This window comes from Sorex araneus, chromosome 2 (assembly GCF_027595985.1).
Source record: "Sorex araneus isolate mSorAra2 chromosome 2, mSorAra2.pri, whole genome shotgun sequence".
NCBI lineage: Eukaryota > Metazoa > Chordata > Mammalia > Eulipotyphla > Soricidae > Sorex > Sorex araneus.
In genome coordinates, this window is record NC_073303.1 from 43,690,534 (window position 1) to 43,707,382 (window position 16,849).

A 16,849-nucleotide genomic window follows, 5' to 3' on the forward strand; every position below is an offset into this window, starting at 1 on the left:
CAAACTCTTAAATTTTGAAATCATTGTACAAGTTTAGTTATTTATTAGCAAAACTGCTAATGTTCTTTATTTCACAGTTCCAATTGTAGTAATATGTTCTACAGTAGCTGGCTTTCAGTATAGGCACAGGATCCATAGGAATACTTAACAATATTAGAGAACTATGTAATATGCATGTATTGTGTCATGTTTCATTTAGCAAAATACAAAAGCAGACAAAAATCTTTTGAGAGAATCAACATTATTGCATTATATCATTAAGTCAGACTCTTTTGGGACATTTAGAAAATTGCATTAAATCACCGTGTGATATAGTTACAAAGTTGTTCACGATTGGGTTTCAGTCCTGCAATATTCCAACACCCATCCCTTCACCAGTGCATTTTTTTGCAAAGTCCCAAATATGCCCCAGTCTAACTCTCGTCAGCTACTTGCCTTCTCTTTCCTTCCAGGCACTGTGGTTTGCAAGACTGTTACTGAAAGGGTATCATGCATATCACTTTACCTCCTTTCAGCACTCATTTTTTTGTATTTGGTACATTTTTAATGAGAACTTCTTCCATGTGTATGTCAGTGTCATTTCCTTCCCCTATCAAATAATAACCCCACACTATCACCAAGTATCCTGTTTGCTTTTTTTTCTTTGTCTTCTTTTGGTGGTGCTTAGGGTTTACCCCCATCTCTGCTCTCAGGGATCACTCCTGCTGGTACCTGGGACCATCTAGGGTGCAGGATTGAATTTGGGTTGGCCGCATGTAAGGCAAGAACCTAGCCCCATTTATTCTTCTTTTGTGGGTCACACCCTGCGATGCACAGGGGTTACTCCTGGCTCTGCACTCAGGAATTACTCCTGGCGGTGCTTAGGGCACCATATGGGATTCTGGGAATCGAACCCGGGTCGGCCGAGTGCAAGGCAAACACCCTCCCCGCTGTGCTATTGCTCCAGCCCCCCCCATTTTAAAAAAATAATTACATTATTTAAAAAAATAATTACATTATAATCTTTTTTGGCAGGGGAGGCACACCTGGTGGTGCTCACTTACTCCTTACTCCTGGCTCTGTGCTCAGGGATCATTCCCGGGGGGAACTTAGGGGATCACGCAAAGCAAGTGCTTCCCCCACTATACTATCTCTTCAGTCTCTTTTTTCTTTAATTTACAAAAAAAAAAAATTGGGGATTATTCCCTGTATTACTCAGGGGGTCACTCCTGACAGTGCTCAGGCAGTGCTCTGAAAATTCATTTTTCAGGAAAGTTGGAAGAATGGCTCAGTAAATCCACATATTCATACTGTGGTTCCCAGAATCAGTGTTTCCCAAATAGTAAAGTCTTCTCAAATACTGTACACTCTCTCGCCCTGCGGTGGGGCCACACATCTGAAGGACCAGAGAGCCTTACTAGCCTCGTGTGCAACAGGGGAGTGATTTCTGCTTGACTACTTAAAGAAGGTAAATTGCCACAGGGCACCAATGTTGTTTTTTTTCTTTTTTTGTCTGAAAAGGGGACAGTAGGCCAAGTAAGCTTGGAGCCTCTTGTCTACATCCACTGGAGCACTGGAGCACTGTCTTCCCGTCCCGTTGTTCATCGATTGGCTTGAGCGGGCGCCCTCCCTAATGTGAGACTTGTTGTGACTGTTTTTGGCATATTGAATACGACACCGGTAGCTTGCCAGGCTCTGCCGTGCGGGTGGGATACTCTTGGTAGCTTGCCGGGCTCTGCCGTGCGGGTGGGATACTCTCGGTAGCTTGCCAGGTTCTCCGAGTGGGACAGAGGAATCGAATCCGGGTCGGCCGTGTGCAAGGCAAACGCCCTCCCCGCTGTGCTCTTGCTCCAGTCTTGTAGTATGTTACCTACATTCTATAGTATGTTACCTACATTCACTAGTTCTAATAATAATTTGGCTGCGTTTCCTATAAACATATTTCTGAGTCATTTGAAAATAAGTTGTAGTTCGGCCTTGTCCTGCAAGAGTCTAACTCTGGTGTCCTAGAAATGAGGGGGTTGTCTCTGTGTAATCACCAGGCGGCCGGGGAGCCCCTCGGCTCTGTCTTGCCGCCTGCATTCGGTTGTCTCTCGCCACTCCCCCACCCAGGAAGGCCGATGCCATGAACGGGTGAAGGAGGAAACGAGGGCCAGGCTGACTGGTGACCAGTTTCCGTTTATTCCATCCTCCCCGCGCGCCTGCTCCAGTCTCACTCAGCTCCCCATTCCAGTCTCACTGCCCCTCACTCCCGGCGGCTAGTTTCTCACCTGCTCGCCTCTCTGAGCTGCAGCCTTGGTCTCTCTCTCTCTCCAGTCTCTCATCAACTCCCGCAGTGGGGGGAGCCACCACACCCAGGCCCCATCAATATATGAAAGCCTTTCTTCTGCTCAAGGGCAAAGTACTATTTTCCTCTCCTTAGTCCAATTACTTAATTAACATCTTAATTAACTTTTTTTTTTTTTTGCTTTTTGGGTCACACCCAGTGATGCACAGGGATTACTCCTGACTCATGCACTCAGAAATTACTCCTGGAGGTGCTCAGGGGACCATATGGGATGCTGGGAATCAAACCAGGTTGGCTGTATGGAAGGAAAACGCCCTACCCGCTGTGCTGTGGCTCCAGCACCCTTAATTAACATGTTTTTTTTTTTTTTTTTTTGCTTTTTTGGGTCACACCCAGCGATGCTCAGGGGTTACTCCTGGCTTTGCACTCAGGAATTACTCCTGGCGGTGCTTGGGGGACCATATGGGATGCCGGGGATCGAACCTGGGTCGGCCGCGTGCAAGGCAAATGCCCTACCCGCTGTGCTATCGCTCCGGCCCCTTTAATTAACATCTTAATTCTACTTCTTAATATTAGTTATTTTGTATGGACACAGTAAGAGATACATTAAGCTTGTAGGGTGGCTCTCCTGGGGACATGTCACTATAGATCTCAGACTACAGTGCGCATGCCAGATTAATCTTTCCTAACCCTAGCAAGGTCCTATCAATTGTTACTTTTTGGATCATGACAGAATTTGTCCATGACCATGCTCATAACTCACAGTTAAGTATTATAGCACTTTGGCCTGGCCCATTTTGATGCCAGGGTAGTTCACAGCTTGCCCTAGGTCCATCCAATCCCTCATTGGGACCCTGCTTTTGGGGTGCTGGAAGTAAGGGCAACTGAGGCTTAAGTGGAGAGAACAGATGCCCTGGAGTGAATATTATTCAGAGTCAATTAACTCCCAAGTTACAAAAGCATAGCATTAACCAGCTTCCCTATGTCTGTACAAAAAGGACATTGCTCTGAATTAACTATGCAAAGGAGTTAAGGAGACAAGAAAAGCAATATTTACAAGTTAACAGAGTCTGATTAGGAGATAAAGGTATTTGACCAGTGGAGAAACAGAGCACAAAGAAAGAGGTTAGAGGGGCTGGAGCAATAGCACAGTGAGTAGGGTGTTTGCCTTGCACATGGCTGACCTGGGTTCGATTCCCAGCATCCCCCAGCATCCCATATGGTCCCCTGAGCACCACCAGGGGTGATTCCTGAGTGCAGAGTGAGGAGTAACCCCTGTGCATTGCCAGGTATAACCCAAAAAGAAAAAAAAAATACAAAAAAAAAGAGGTTAGAAACAAACACAGAGGAATAGGAGCACTGTGATAGGAGTAACCCAATAAACCTAAGCTCCCTGTGGCAAGGCAGAAAGAACAAACTAATGTTATCCTACACTCACAAATACCCATTGTTGGCAAAGAGATAGCTGAAAGGGCTGAGTACATGCTTTGAATGTTCGAGGTCCAGTTTGATCCCAGCACCAGCCCCCTTAATAAACATCTTAATTCTACTTCTCAGTATTAGTTACTTTGTATGGACACAGGATCCCCAAGCACTGGGCATGGAGAAGTTCCTGAGCATTGTTGGGTATGGCCCCAAATAATAAATAGCCACTGCCAACCTAAACATGTAATGATGGTTCAACAAACTAATATAGATTCTTCATACAGTCTATTCAATTGTCTCTTTTTTTTTTTTGCGTTTTTGGGTCACACCTGGCGTTGCACAGGGGTTACTCCTGGCTCTGCACTCAGGAATCACCCCTGGTGGTGCTCAGGGGACCATATGGGATGCTGGGAATCGAACCTGGGTCAGCCGCATGCAAGGCAAACGCCCTACCCACTGTGCTATTGCTCCAGCCCCAATCTGCTTTATAACTTCTTTCCTTCAACTTGATCAAAGGTGACTTGAGCAGTCAACTTGATCTCTGGGTGTCATTATGGTCTGCATCATTTGCACTGATTCTATCTTTGTGGTTTTCTTCATATTGTCTTCAAGTTCAGTGAAGCTGTTTTGCAGAATGCCTTTCAATCTGGCTTTGCCTGATTTCCCCCAGTGAATAATTTTAAACATTTCTGATGCATGTACCTGGAAGATTTAAAACGCCACTTCTGACATTCAGCATGTTACTGAAACACTTCTAGTAGGATTGGTGTCCTAGGAGAGTGGTCCTTGCTTTTGTTTGGGCCTCACAGATGCAAGGCAAGTGCTCTACAGCTGAGCTACATTCCTGGCATGTGGATCTTTGTTTTGTTTTTTGTTTGGGAGCCACACTCGGTGATACTCAGGCCTTACTCCTGGGTCCGAACTCAGCAATCACTTCTGGCAGTGCTCACGAGACCATAGATGGATGTTGAGGATTGAACCCTGCTTGGCTGCATGTGAGGCAAGCCCCCTACTCACTGTATTCTCTTTCCAGCCCCTCCTGTAGGTCTTTCTGAGGTCTTTGCCCTCCCTGACCTCTTGCTTTCTGAAAGTGCCCAGTGACCATAACCAGAGGCAAAATGGGGATCAGTGGTGGTGGGGCAGGCAGATGACAACCCTCTCGGTCTTTGTTTTGTTTCTGGGCCACATCTGCTCCTGGGTGCACAAGGAACCACGGAGTGAGAAGGTTAAAAGCTGGCCTTCCTACCTACACACATGCACGTGCTCAAGCCCTTTCTTTGCAGATCTCCCAGCCCTGGGTTTGAAGGCTTTTTAAAAATGGCTCTACTTCTGGAGATAGAAAACATGCTGCCCGGCATACAGCAGCTAGAGAGGCCAGGGGTGCTGCCTAATTGTCTGGGATGCTCAGGAAAAGCGTCCTTTTTTAAAAAAAATAAAAAGGGTGGGTCCCCCACCAAAAGCCCAAACACCCACACCTCCGGCAGCACCCGGCAGATCATGACTGGGAGTGGGTCCCCCACCAAAAGCCCAAACACCCACACCTCCGGCAGCACCCGGCAGATCATGACTGGGAGTGGTCCACTTGAATCAAAATAATAGTCGGACCCTAAATTTCAACATTGAGGTGGAAGTGAAATGTTTTCTCAGACCATCCCACCCAGCGCAGTCCTGGCATCTGGCTGCTTCTCCACACGGTCATTGTCTGCGCAATAAAAGAGAACCACTTCCCAGTGCTCTTGCACAAGCAAGCGGAGGACGTGGAGTTCTCTATACTGGCCCTCCAGTTGGCCTTACGAACTGGCCTGGACTGCCAAGTGTGCCATCGGAGAAGCGCTCTTGGCTTTGTTAGAGCAGGCACCTATCAATCTTGTTCGCGGGAGGGAGAGGAGTGGGTGAAGAGCCAGTAAAATCCCAGAGTGTCTACGCGTCTTTTTTGCATGCATGCAAACAACTCTGGTTAAATTCCTGGCACCGCACGGTCGTGATCCCACTCTCCACTCCTCCTCAAAAAAAAGGGGGGGGACCCCCAGCAATTGCGCAGTTTAGTGTGCACTGCTTTCCAATAACGCCCCGTAATTTGACCTGACACTTGGGGACACGCGCTTTCGGAGACACGCACCTCCGCACTCGAGGAACCTGGTCAGCCCAGTGACCCGCTGGGACAGCCGGCGGGGGGGTGAGGGTCACAGACCCTGATCTCCGTTGGCTCCTTCTCTCCTCCTCCTGCAGACCCACAAAGCATCAAAGGCCATCTTGGGTGAGAGAGGAGCGAATTCCGCGTCCGCCGGCCGCGCGCGCGCCCGCGGCGTCCTGCAGGTGGGGCAGGTGAGCGGGGCGTCCTGCGCGCGCGGCGGTGGCGCAGTGCGGCGCTGGGGGTCCGCGCGGGGAGCGGGCGGGGCGCGGGGCTCGCACGGCTTTACGGGCACGACGGCGCGCGCCGCAGGCCGGCTGCTCAACCGAGGGCAAGGGGGGCCGGGCACTCCGCAAAACAAGTGCTCTCCCCGAGCGCAAGGAAACTTCCCAGGATGCCTGACTTCCGGCACGAGCCGGGCTCCCGGCGCCCGGCCGTCAGCGCTCCCTCCCCGCCCGCACCTGGGGCTCACCGGCCGGGCCCCGCCCGCCCGAGCCCGCCGCCAGGTGAGCGCAGCCGGGGCGCGCCCCACCCCGCCCGGGCCTTCCCGCCGCCAGGCCCCGCCCACCCGCCTGGCCCCGCCCACCCCGCCAGCGGGTCCCTCCGGGTGCGGGGGTCAGCCTCGCCGCCAGGTGAGAGCCGAGTCAGATCGGCCCCGCCCCTCCCGCCAGGCCCCGCCCCGCCGCCAGGCCCTGCCCCCTCGCCGGGGCGCCTGCGCAGTGCGGCCCGCGGGCCGGGGCCTGGCGGCTCGGCCGGCGCAGAGGGGCGGGAACAGTGCGCGTGCGCCGTGCGGCGGGGGCGGGCGGCGCCGCGGCGCGGGAGCGGGGGCGGGGTGGCGCCGTCTGGCTCGGTTGGGCCGGGGCGGGAGCGCGGCGCGGGACGGCGGCCCTGCGGAGCTGCGGACGGCGGCCGGCAGGTGAGGCGGCGGGGCGGGGAGCGGCGCCGGCGGGGGGGTGGGGGCGGCGGGGCGGCGGCACCCGGGGAGCTGCGGGCCGGGTGCGCATTGTCCGGCGGCGGCGCCCGCACAGCGCCCCCTGCCGGCCGGGCCCCGGGGCTGGGGGGGCTCGGGCCCCGCGCCTTTGTTCGCGCCCCCGCCAACATGGCCGCCCCCGCCGCCTGCGCTTTGTTTCGGGCCGGCGGGGGCCGTTGCATAACCGGGGGGCAGAGCGGGCCCCCCAGGGGCGAGGGGCGGCCCGGGCGGGGGCCCGGAGGGATGTCTGCGCGGCCGGGGGCGGGAGACGGGACCCCGGGCCGGGGGAGGGGAGGGACCCCGGAAGATGGGGCCATGGGGGCGGGGCGGGCGCGCGCGGGCGGGGCGGGGCGCCGGCCTCCCCGCGCCCCTCGCGGAGGTGGCGGGACGTGGGGCCGGGGGGCGTGGGGGCCGCGCCCGCGCGCCCGCATCCCCGCGCGTGGTGACCTTGGCCCCGCGCGCGCGGGCGCCGCCGGCGGGAAGTGCGCAGCGCCCGCGGCCTGCGGCGCCGGGCCCGGTCCCGCCGCGCCGCCCCTGCCCCGCCCGCGCCGCTACCTGCCGGCTCCGGTGGCCGCGGGGCCGCCTCTGCGCGTGGCCGCGCGCACGCACGGGCGTTCCGGGCCAGGCTCGCGTCGGGCGGGGACCCGCGTGTGAAAGGGTTACAGCGTGACGTGACCCGTGCCAAGGACGGCAGACATGCCCACATGCCAGGACCTGACAAACTTCCCCGTGCTCGAAGCTTCTGGAAGCGGCGCTGCAGCCTCCCGGGGTGATGGACGCACCCCACCGACGGCGGCAGTAGCTGTTGCGGGGCGCGGAGGGCAGGACCCCGGCCCGGGGGCCGCGGGCACAGGTGGGGCGCAGCGCGGGGCCAGGGCCCCCGGCACGGGCTCAGCCGCCGGAATTCGCCACCCGGCTCGGGCATCCCACCAGGTGGTGCCTCCGGTGTGCAGGAACCGGTGCGCGGGGCCGCCTCGGTGAGGAACGCGAGCTTTGGAGTTGTTGCAGTGGCAGCTGTTAGGACCGGGACCGGCGAGGCCGGATGGCCGCTGAGAAATGCCTCTTGACGTCCTGCCCGGCAGTGGCGTTTCCGAAAAGCGCGGACCTGGGATCGCCCCGGGGAGCCCCACAGTATTGACTTTGTTTTGGAGCACGTGAAGCAGTGTTGCGTAAGGTAGCGGCTCGTGTCTCCCACCGTCCTGGGCGGACGGGCCCAGATCGAGGCTTCCGTGTGCCTTCAGCTCGGGAAGGGGGATGTCCTTGCAGGATGTCGCAGGTTACCGGAGAGAGCACCCTGGCCCGCCCGCCCCCCAGAAGGTCACAGTTTGCGCGATCGCGTCGGAGACGTTCCAGGAGCGGCGCAGTGGTGTTCCCCGTCCTGGTGTTAGTGCAGTGTCCAGGGCTCCCGGGGCGATACCCCCGCAGGGCTTCCCCCGCGGTGTGGCTTGGGGGGACCCTTGCCACTTCTTGACTAATTGACAGCTTCCGGTGTGCGGGCACGTGATGAGCAGTGTGGCACCTTGGGTTCTTTTGTTTGTGATAAGGTGTGAAAACGAATGGGTTTTTCTTTAAAATGCTGATGTAATGTAAATTGCCTCTGTTGAAAATAGCCTGTGGCATCTAAATTGGAATTTGGGTGCTTGGGGACGCAGCTGATCAGAATTTTCTGTCTTGTTTTTTTCTGGCTGGCCCTCACCCTTGGCTGAGAAGAGTTTTCCTTCTAGGCAACGATAATTCCCTCCCCCCTTGTTAAAAATGAATTTATCATTTTCAGAATTTCGGGGTATAGCGCAACACCTGGCTGTGTCTGTAGGATTCACCGCACCACCAAAAAGATCCCTCAGCCTATTTCCCCCTCAGCTCCCCCTTGCTCGGCCTCTTCTCGACCCACCCCTCTGCCTCCCCATTTTCCAAAGGAGCCCGGGGCTTTTATTATTATTATTACCTGTTTGCTTTAGTTTTGTATGTTTCACAGCTGTGAAACCATTTCATAATTCTTAGACTTCCTTGTTTTACTTAGCATAACCATTAATTTTCATCCATTTTGTCCTAGATGGCACAACTGAATTTTTACCGGCAGAGTGGTATTCTGTTGATTTATGCCCCAGCTTTACCTTGTCGTCAGTTGGTGATCCTTTGGGTAATTCCATGCTTTAGCTATTGTGTGTAATGCTGCTGTGATCCTTGGACAGATATTGGTGCAGATAATCTTTTTGAATTAGTGTTTTCATGTCCTTCGGACAGGGAATGGTATCCCTGGATTATATGGTATTTCCATTTTGATTTAAGGAATGACAGTTCATTTATCTAATTGTAGTGTTTCACTTCCAAATGACAACTGATTGTACACACATCTTCTCTGACTGCACCCTTGTTAGCATTTCTTTCCTGTAACATAAGTGTTTGGGAGTGATATTATTGTTTGTGGAAAATTAATCTTACGGGTTATTTCGAGATTAAAAATAATGCCTTGGAGGAGGTGGCCTCAGTGGTGGAGTACCAGCCTTGCCTGGCCCTGAGTTTGGTTACCCCACCCCCAACCAAGCATAACATGCCTTCGGTTGTATGGTTCTTTCGCTCAGTTCTTTGCAGGATCTGAATTTGTTGAGCAGTTAACATAGGTCCATGTAAATACTTCAATTTATTAGGTGCTCCAGTGTGTTTTCTTCCTCTTTCAATGAAAAGAAGTTGGAAGAAGGGCATCAACTTTTGCCAGTACTTTGTTCTGTTTTGGAAGATGTGTTGTGAAGTCCCATGAACTCTGGGCTGGAACTGGAGATAGCGTGGCCTTCCAGCTCGGCACCTCTGGGTTCAAACCCAGTTCTTACTGGGCCAGAGCTACATAGAACATTCATCATGTAGACTTGAGAAAATGTAAATGTTTTCAAGCTGTAAACTAGGATGGACTCTACCTTATATGGCTATTATGAGGATTAAATGAAATAGAATTATAAGTTCTCAGTACAATTCCTGAAACTGCACTTGATGCTAATTACTTCCTCTTGCATTTTTCACTTTGAGTTGAGTTGCTTCCCCTTCTTGCTTTTTCACTTTGCTAGGTTGTGAGTGCCATGTGTTGTAACCTTTTTTTTTTATTGAATCCTAATGAGCTACACTTACGAAGCTTTCATGTTTTGAATTTCAGTCATACAATGATCGAACACACATCCCTCCACCAGTGCACATTCACCAACAATGTCCGCAGTAACCCCTCCCCCATCCCACACAATCCCCTAGCCCCTGCCTCTAGACCAGACAGTTTTCTTCTTTCTCTACTTTGGGGCATTATGGTTTGTGAGTGCGGTATTCTTTCCATGTTACTTAGTTGTGCCCCAGTATTCTGCTTAAAATTTTTTTCTGGTGGGTGGGGCACACACCTGGCCTGCTCGGCACCTACTCCGGCTCTGTGCTCAGGGGTCTTTCCTGGCAGCGCTTGGGGGATGAGGTGTTGTGCTGGGGGATTGGCTGCACAACTGGACCGGACTGTACGAAACAAGCACTTGCGCCCCCGTGCTCGCTTTCGCCCCTCAATTTAACACTTTTGTGTTTTGGGGTGTTCTGGACTTATTCCTGGCTCTGCACTCAGGAATTACTCCTGGTGGGGCTCGGGAACATGCGGGATGCCAGGGACTGAACCAAGGTCGGCCTTGTGCAAGACAAGCGCCCTCCCCACTGTGCTCTCGCTCTGGCCCCTCAACTCTTTGGGGGAGCGCCAGGGATCAAACCCAGGGCCTTCACGTCTTGAGTGTGCACACTACATTCCTGACCAAATTGGCAGTTACATCTTTATTGGGTGTTTCTGGCCTTAGATGCGCCACCAGTTCTTCAAGCGACAAGTTATGTCAGAGAATTCCACGCAAAGAGCTGGGACTGGGCTCTGTCACTCGACTGAGACCTGGTGCTCTCAGCATGAGCAGGTGTCCCCGCCTGCCCCCTCACAGGAAGATGTTCGCTTGGAGCCCTTGGGACTCACCTGCAGGGTGGTGAGGTAGACCTGGGTAGGTAGACCTACAGGTCTGAGTAGGTGACGGGGGCTGGTCTGTCTCAGCAAGAACCTGGAGCCAGGATTGGAATGAAGTGTGTCAACACAGGGAATGCCGTAGAAGGGCAGGAAAAGGGGCCGGAGTGACAGCACAGCGGGGAGGGCATTTGCCTTGCATGCGGCCGACCCGGATTCACCGACCCGGGTTCAATCCCCGGCATCCCATATGGTCCCCCCAGCACAGCCAGGAGTAATTCCTGAGTGCATGAGCCAGGAATGACACCCCTGAGCAACACTGGGTGTGACCCAAAAAGCATAAAAGAAAGAAAGGCAGGAGAGGACCGCCCTGTGTTAGGGCCTTGGAAGGGGCCTTGCAGGAACCCACTGGTGTAGGCTCTTGAGTGCCTGGAGTCAGGTTAGAGAAGGAAGATGGCACATGGATCAGCCAGGGGGATACTTTGTGTTGAATGTTAAATGTGTTGACTTAGGGCTCAAGGATTGGAGTGCATTAGTATTTTATTATCTTAGTTTGGGGGCCACAGCTGACTGCTCAGGGGCTGCGCCCTCTCCGTGCTCAGGACTTGCTCGCTGCAGTGCTTTGGAGATAAACTCAGCCTCACACTCAGGAAGGAAAATGCTCTACCGTTCAGTCACCTCCTTAGTCTCAACATGGGTATTATTTTATCCAAATGATGAAAGTATAAATGAAGAAACCAATAACATTTATGCTCTGCTAGATTATTTTTGGGTTATAATAATGTCTCTAAAAAGGTGGATTTGTTGTTTTTAATTTTTAGTACTTTGGCGCCACACCCAAACGTCTGACTCTTGTGCTGAAGTTTCACTTCTGCCTGTTCCCAGGGGCCATATGCAATGCTGATGACCAGCCTGGGGTTGGCTGCAAGGCAAGTGCCTTGATGCCTCCCTCGAACCCAGGCCCAGGTCAGCCATGTAGCAAGGCAAATGTCCTACCCACTTCCTATCGCTCTGGCCCCAAGTTTTAATTTTTTTTTTGGGCTTTTTGGGTCACACTTGGCGATGTACAGGGGTTACTCCTGGGTCTGCACTCAAGAATTAGACTCCTGGCAGTGCTCAGGGGACCATATGGGATGCTGGGGATTGAACCCGGGTCAGCCGAGTGCTAGGCAAACGCCCTACCTGCTGTGCTATCGCTCCGGCCCCCTAGTGTTAATGTTTGAACCTGTCTACAAACGATGTAAATATTTATAGTCGAAGACTGTAGCAGTGGATTGTTTCCCCTTTACTTTCTGTTTTGTTTTTGGGCCACACCCAGTAGTACTTCTGGGCAGGTCACTTCCTGCTGATGGTGCTTGAGCGAGAACCATGTCATTCCTGCTTGGGATTGACGGCCAGTGGCCAGCTTGCAGTGTATACTTAAGCCCCGTGAGCTGTCTCTGTCCCAGCTCTATCCTTCTGGGCTGTCTGCTCAGCATCTCTTTGTTATCTCATCAGAATGACTCTCACCACCCTGAGTTTCTGTCCTGACTAGGTTAGAATGCCTTCTTCTGGTCCCCAAGAGTTGATGCTGGTGCTATTTCTCTCTGCTTTCTTGCTAGAGAATCACTGGGTGGGGGTGGGATGTGTTGTAAGTTCAGCGTGTTTTAACTAGGTACTCATCGGTCTTTGTTTCCAGCTTGACTCAGGTTGGGCACGTTATTTTCCTTTCATGTTATTTTCAAAAAATAGTTCTCATCTGTGGGATGTATCTGGTTCTTGTCTCTTTTGTGTGGGTGGAGGCGATACCCAGCTGTGCTCAGGGTTTGCTCCTGGCTCTGTGCTCAGATCACTCCTAGGGGGCTCAGGGGTGCTGGGGGTCAAACCTGGCTCAGGACGTGCCTGGCAAACGCCTGTCCTCTGCACTGTTGCTCCCGTCTCCCTTTCTCGGTTTTTGACACAAGTCACTTTGTGCTTCCCCCCCTCCTGATAGCCAGTTCTTTTATTTATTACTATTATTTTTGGCTTTTTGGGTCACACCAGGGGATGCTCAGGGGTTACTCCTGGCTCTGCACTCAGTTATTAATCACTCCCAGCGGTACTTCAGGGACCATATAGAATGCCGGGGATTGAACCTGGGTCGCCCGCATGCACCCATTATACTATTGCTTCAGCCCTATGGATTATAATTTAGTGCTCTGTTTTTACTTGGAAAAACATGCAGTTCCAAAGTTAGAGATCTTGCTCTTCTCCCCATTTATTATGATTTTTTAATTTTTATTTTTTTTGTGCTGGGGGCTCCCACTTGGCCGTGCTCAGCACTCGGGGATTGTTTCTGTTGGGTTCCTGCTGAGCTGAGCCTGGGCTGACTGTGTGAGGCGGGTGCTCTGTCCTTTGGACTGTCGCTCTCGCTCCTGCAGTTTTAGATTATCGCAGTGTTTCACTTTTGCCGTATAAACAACGTGTATCTGGATCTGCATTTCCTTCCCTAAGACAATAAAACTGCTCTGTGTTTGTTTCTATTTGTCTAACATATTCACTGTTTACTCAAACTGTTTGACTTCTCCTCCCCCCTCCCTCCCCCTCGGTTTCCGGGGAGGGGCAGCTCCCAGCCAGTGTCAGACCTCGGCCTCCGGGAACACGTGCGCTCCAGCCTGTTGCGCTCAGCCGTTTACGTTCCTCGTGGAATCCTGAGCTTCCACTTGGGGTGGTGGCAGTTGTGGTGCCCAGGGGTCAGTGTTCTCAGATTTGTTGTGGAGTGAGATGGGGATTGCACACTTGGCGGAGTGAAGGTGGGGCTTGCACACTCAGGTGTGGTGCTCATGCACAACAGATCGCACTTGGTTGTGGTGCTGGAGACACCAGATAGCAGTGCCACAGGGTGGAGCTCAGCACGTGGGGCAGTGCTGGCGTTGAACTTGGGACCCCGTGCCTGTAAGGCAAGTCCTGTGCCCCTGAACTATCCCCAGGCCTCCCAGTCTTTGCATCTGAGTTAATAGTAATTCTGGTCGGGGCTGGTAACTCAAAGGACCGGAGTCTAGGGGCCGAAGCAGTAATGCGTCTGGTAGGGAGTTTGCCTTGCACACAACCAACCTGGGTTTGATCTCGGCAACCCATATTGTCCCCTGAGCACTGCCAGGAGTAATTCCTGTGTGAAGGGCCAGGAATAACCCTTGACCATTGCTGTGGTCCAACACGAAACAGAAATTCCCCACTTGAGTCCGTGCTGTGGATGTCAGAACCTTGGGTTTGGTTCCCGGTGCTGCATAGTCCCCCGAGCACTGCTGGGTATGTGCCCCTTGTTCCAAACAAGGTATGTTCTCCGTATGTGCCTCTTGTTCCAAACAAGGTATGTTCTCTGTATGTGCCCCTTGTTCCAAACAAGGTACGATCTCCTTCGGTTTGAGACTTTTCAAAAAAAGTTAAATACTTTTAACTTTTTAAAAGTTAAAAGTTAAAAACTTAAAATTGTGGAATGGACGATAGTCACAAATCTGTGGTCGTGAAATGCCAGCTGTTAGCTGCTACTCATTTGACAGTGATTTTAGCTCACGTCACAGGTAGTGGAGGCTTATTCATGTAGAGTCATTTGGTGGTTTATTCATCCTGTTGAAAATGCTGGATTGTTTCCAGTAGTACACTGTTGGTTCAGGTACCCCAGGAATGAGCAGATAGTAAGCTGGCATGGGATTTAGGTGTGCAGGGCTGCTGGGGGCCTGCAGGGGGTGTGCCCGGCTGGGGTGGAGGGCACCGCAGCGGGAGGTGAGTTCAGACTGGCTTGAGGGCCCTCAGCCTGTGTCTGGGTAGAGAATTCTCGGCGTGCAAGGATGGCCTTTCTGTATGTCGCGTCGCACCCCCTGGCTGATGTTCAGGCCACGAGAGACCTGTGTGAAATGCGGGGTGGGCAGAGCGGTTGGTGGTGGATGTGGAGCACTTGTGGTGCCCACTTGTCACTTAAGCTCTCCATGCTGGGCCGCACAAGAGACACACTGTCATAGCATGTGTTTCTCGGGTGGATTCAGAAACGAAGGCAGAGCTGCCCACTTTGGATACGCTGGGTTTTGTTTGGCCAGAGGGTGCATTCTTTCTCTTTCATTTGTTTAAATTTTGGGGCCACAGTTGGGGCTTTCTCCGGGGTTACTCCTGGCTCTGCTGGAGGATTACTCGAGTGGGACTGGTGATGGATGGGTTTCTGGGGTGCACCAGGTGAGCCACGTGCAAGGCAAGCTCCCTACCTGCCGTCCTATCGGCCGGCCCCTCTTGGGAAGGACATTTATGGGGCTGGGGATATGCCTCAGCAGTCAGTGGCTCTTGCAAGCCTCTGGGTACTACTTGGAGTAGCCAAGAAGTGACCCCTGGGCTCTTGAGCACTGCTTGGAAGGCCTGAGGGTAGGCCTGAGGCTCCTGCAGATGGTGATTTCTATGGTGGATGTGAACAGGATGAGCAGGGTTTTCTGGAAAGGGTTCACCTTTCTTTTTTTTTTTTTTTGCTTTTTTGGGTCACACCCAGCAATGCACAGGGGTTACTCCTGGCTCCTGCACTCAGGAATTACTCCTGGTGGTGCTCGGGGGGACCATATGGGATGCTGGGAATTGAACCCGGGTCAGCCACGTGCAAGGCAAAAATGCCCTACCCGCTGTGCTATCGCTCCAGCCCCTCACCTGTCAATACCGGCAGAGACTACTCAATAGGCTGAGGACGCGCTTTGCCTGAGGAGAGTGGGTTTGAGTCCCAGGACCACATGCCCCCGCATGCACCACCAGGAGCAACCATCCGAGCACAGAGCAGGGAGTAGCCTCTGAGAACTACCAGCTGTGCTCCCGAAACCAAAAAAATTAAATAAAAAATTCACAAAGCAAAAATGATGGCAGGAGTTTGGAGGATGTTGACTCCAGTCAATCCCATGACGACTTGTAAAGGGGGGTTGTGGTTAGCTCAAGGACTGCTTCGTATGTGCAAACCATAGGTCCGAGCCTTGGTACCACATAGTACCCTAAACACACTGGGTTACTCCCGGCCCCCCAAAAGGGAAGGAAAAGTGGATTCAAGATAGTAGTGGAAGAGATACCTGCAAGTGTAAGAAGACCAAGAGAATGAGAAGGTAGAGTGGAACCCGAATTGGCTTGAGTCACAAAATTTTGATGAAGTGTTGCTTCTTAAAGATGGGCCCAAACGCTTTCTTGAGATGGCAGCTACTCTCGGGGGGTGCTGTGAGTTTTGTCAGAATGGCTGCAGGGAATCTGGAGTACTACATTCCTTTGTTCCACAGAGCAACTGCAGTTTGAGAAGAAAATTCCTGTGTTTTTCCTATGGGGGCTTGGGAAGAGGGCGACCACACATGGCAGTGCTCACCGCAGGGTGCCTCCTGGCTCTGCACTCAGGTGTCATTCCTGGCAGCGTTCAGGGCACCATATGGGGTGTTGGAGACAGAACCCAGGTCAGCCACGTGCAAGGCAAGTGCCTCCCTGCTGTACTGTCGCCACCCCTTTCTGTAACGTGTGTGAAGCAAAATAGTTTGTAATTGAAAGATATTACGGAGGTGCCTTACACCTGGAAGACACGTGCTGAACATGGAACCACAACTCCTGTGCCTGTATTTTTGTGACCTGCAAATCTTAGTACAGTTTACCCTTTATCTTTACCCCCACCCCAGCCCCCAGCCCCCACTGTTAAGAACATCCCCTCCACATCATTCTTCATGGTTGAAGAACTTCCACTGATGCGTCATTACCATCCCAAAACCCACAGTTCCCTTTGGAGGGGGGTGTCGGGGGCCACTCTGGGTTTTTACAGATAATGGCAACCGCTGTATTACTCTACAGAGCAGTTGCACTGCTCTAAGAATTCTCTATCCCGTTCGTGTTATTGTGACTGATTCCTGCCTTAATTCTCAAGTGGTGATAACACTATCATTAAGTGTTTTTTTTATATAAAAAGCTTGACTTATGCCTCTGCTTATCCTTAATTTTTGCAATCCCACTGTGTGCTTGGAAATATTGTATTTCTCTGTTTTTCCTTTTATTTTTCATTTTAACTTGATTAGTTTTAAGTTGTACTAAATTTTCTAATTTCTTTGTCTTTTTGTTTTGCTGGTTATATTGGTTACCAAGAGAAATATG

At 52.4% G+C, this 16,849-nt stretch overlaps 1 protein-coding gene across 2 annotated transcripts in view; it reads left to right on the forward strand.

Annotated features, from left to right (window-relative positions):
• The first annotated feature begins 6,605 nt into the window (after positions 1-6,605).
• Positions 6,606-16,849, forward strand: part of SPIN1 (spindlin 1) — a 52,381-nt gene continuing 42,137 nt past the window's right edge. Inside the window, exon 1 of one of the 2 annotated variants that reach the window (XM_055126504.1) lies at positions 6,606-6,738. The gene's annotated coding sequence lies outside the window, so the exon portion shown is untranslated. Of the gene's footprint in view, positions 6,739-7,347; positions 7,646-16,849 lie in introns of those variants that run through there. The other variant, XM_055126505.1, reaches the window with a different exon arrangement.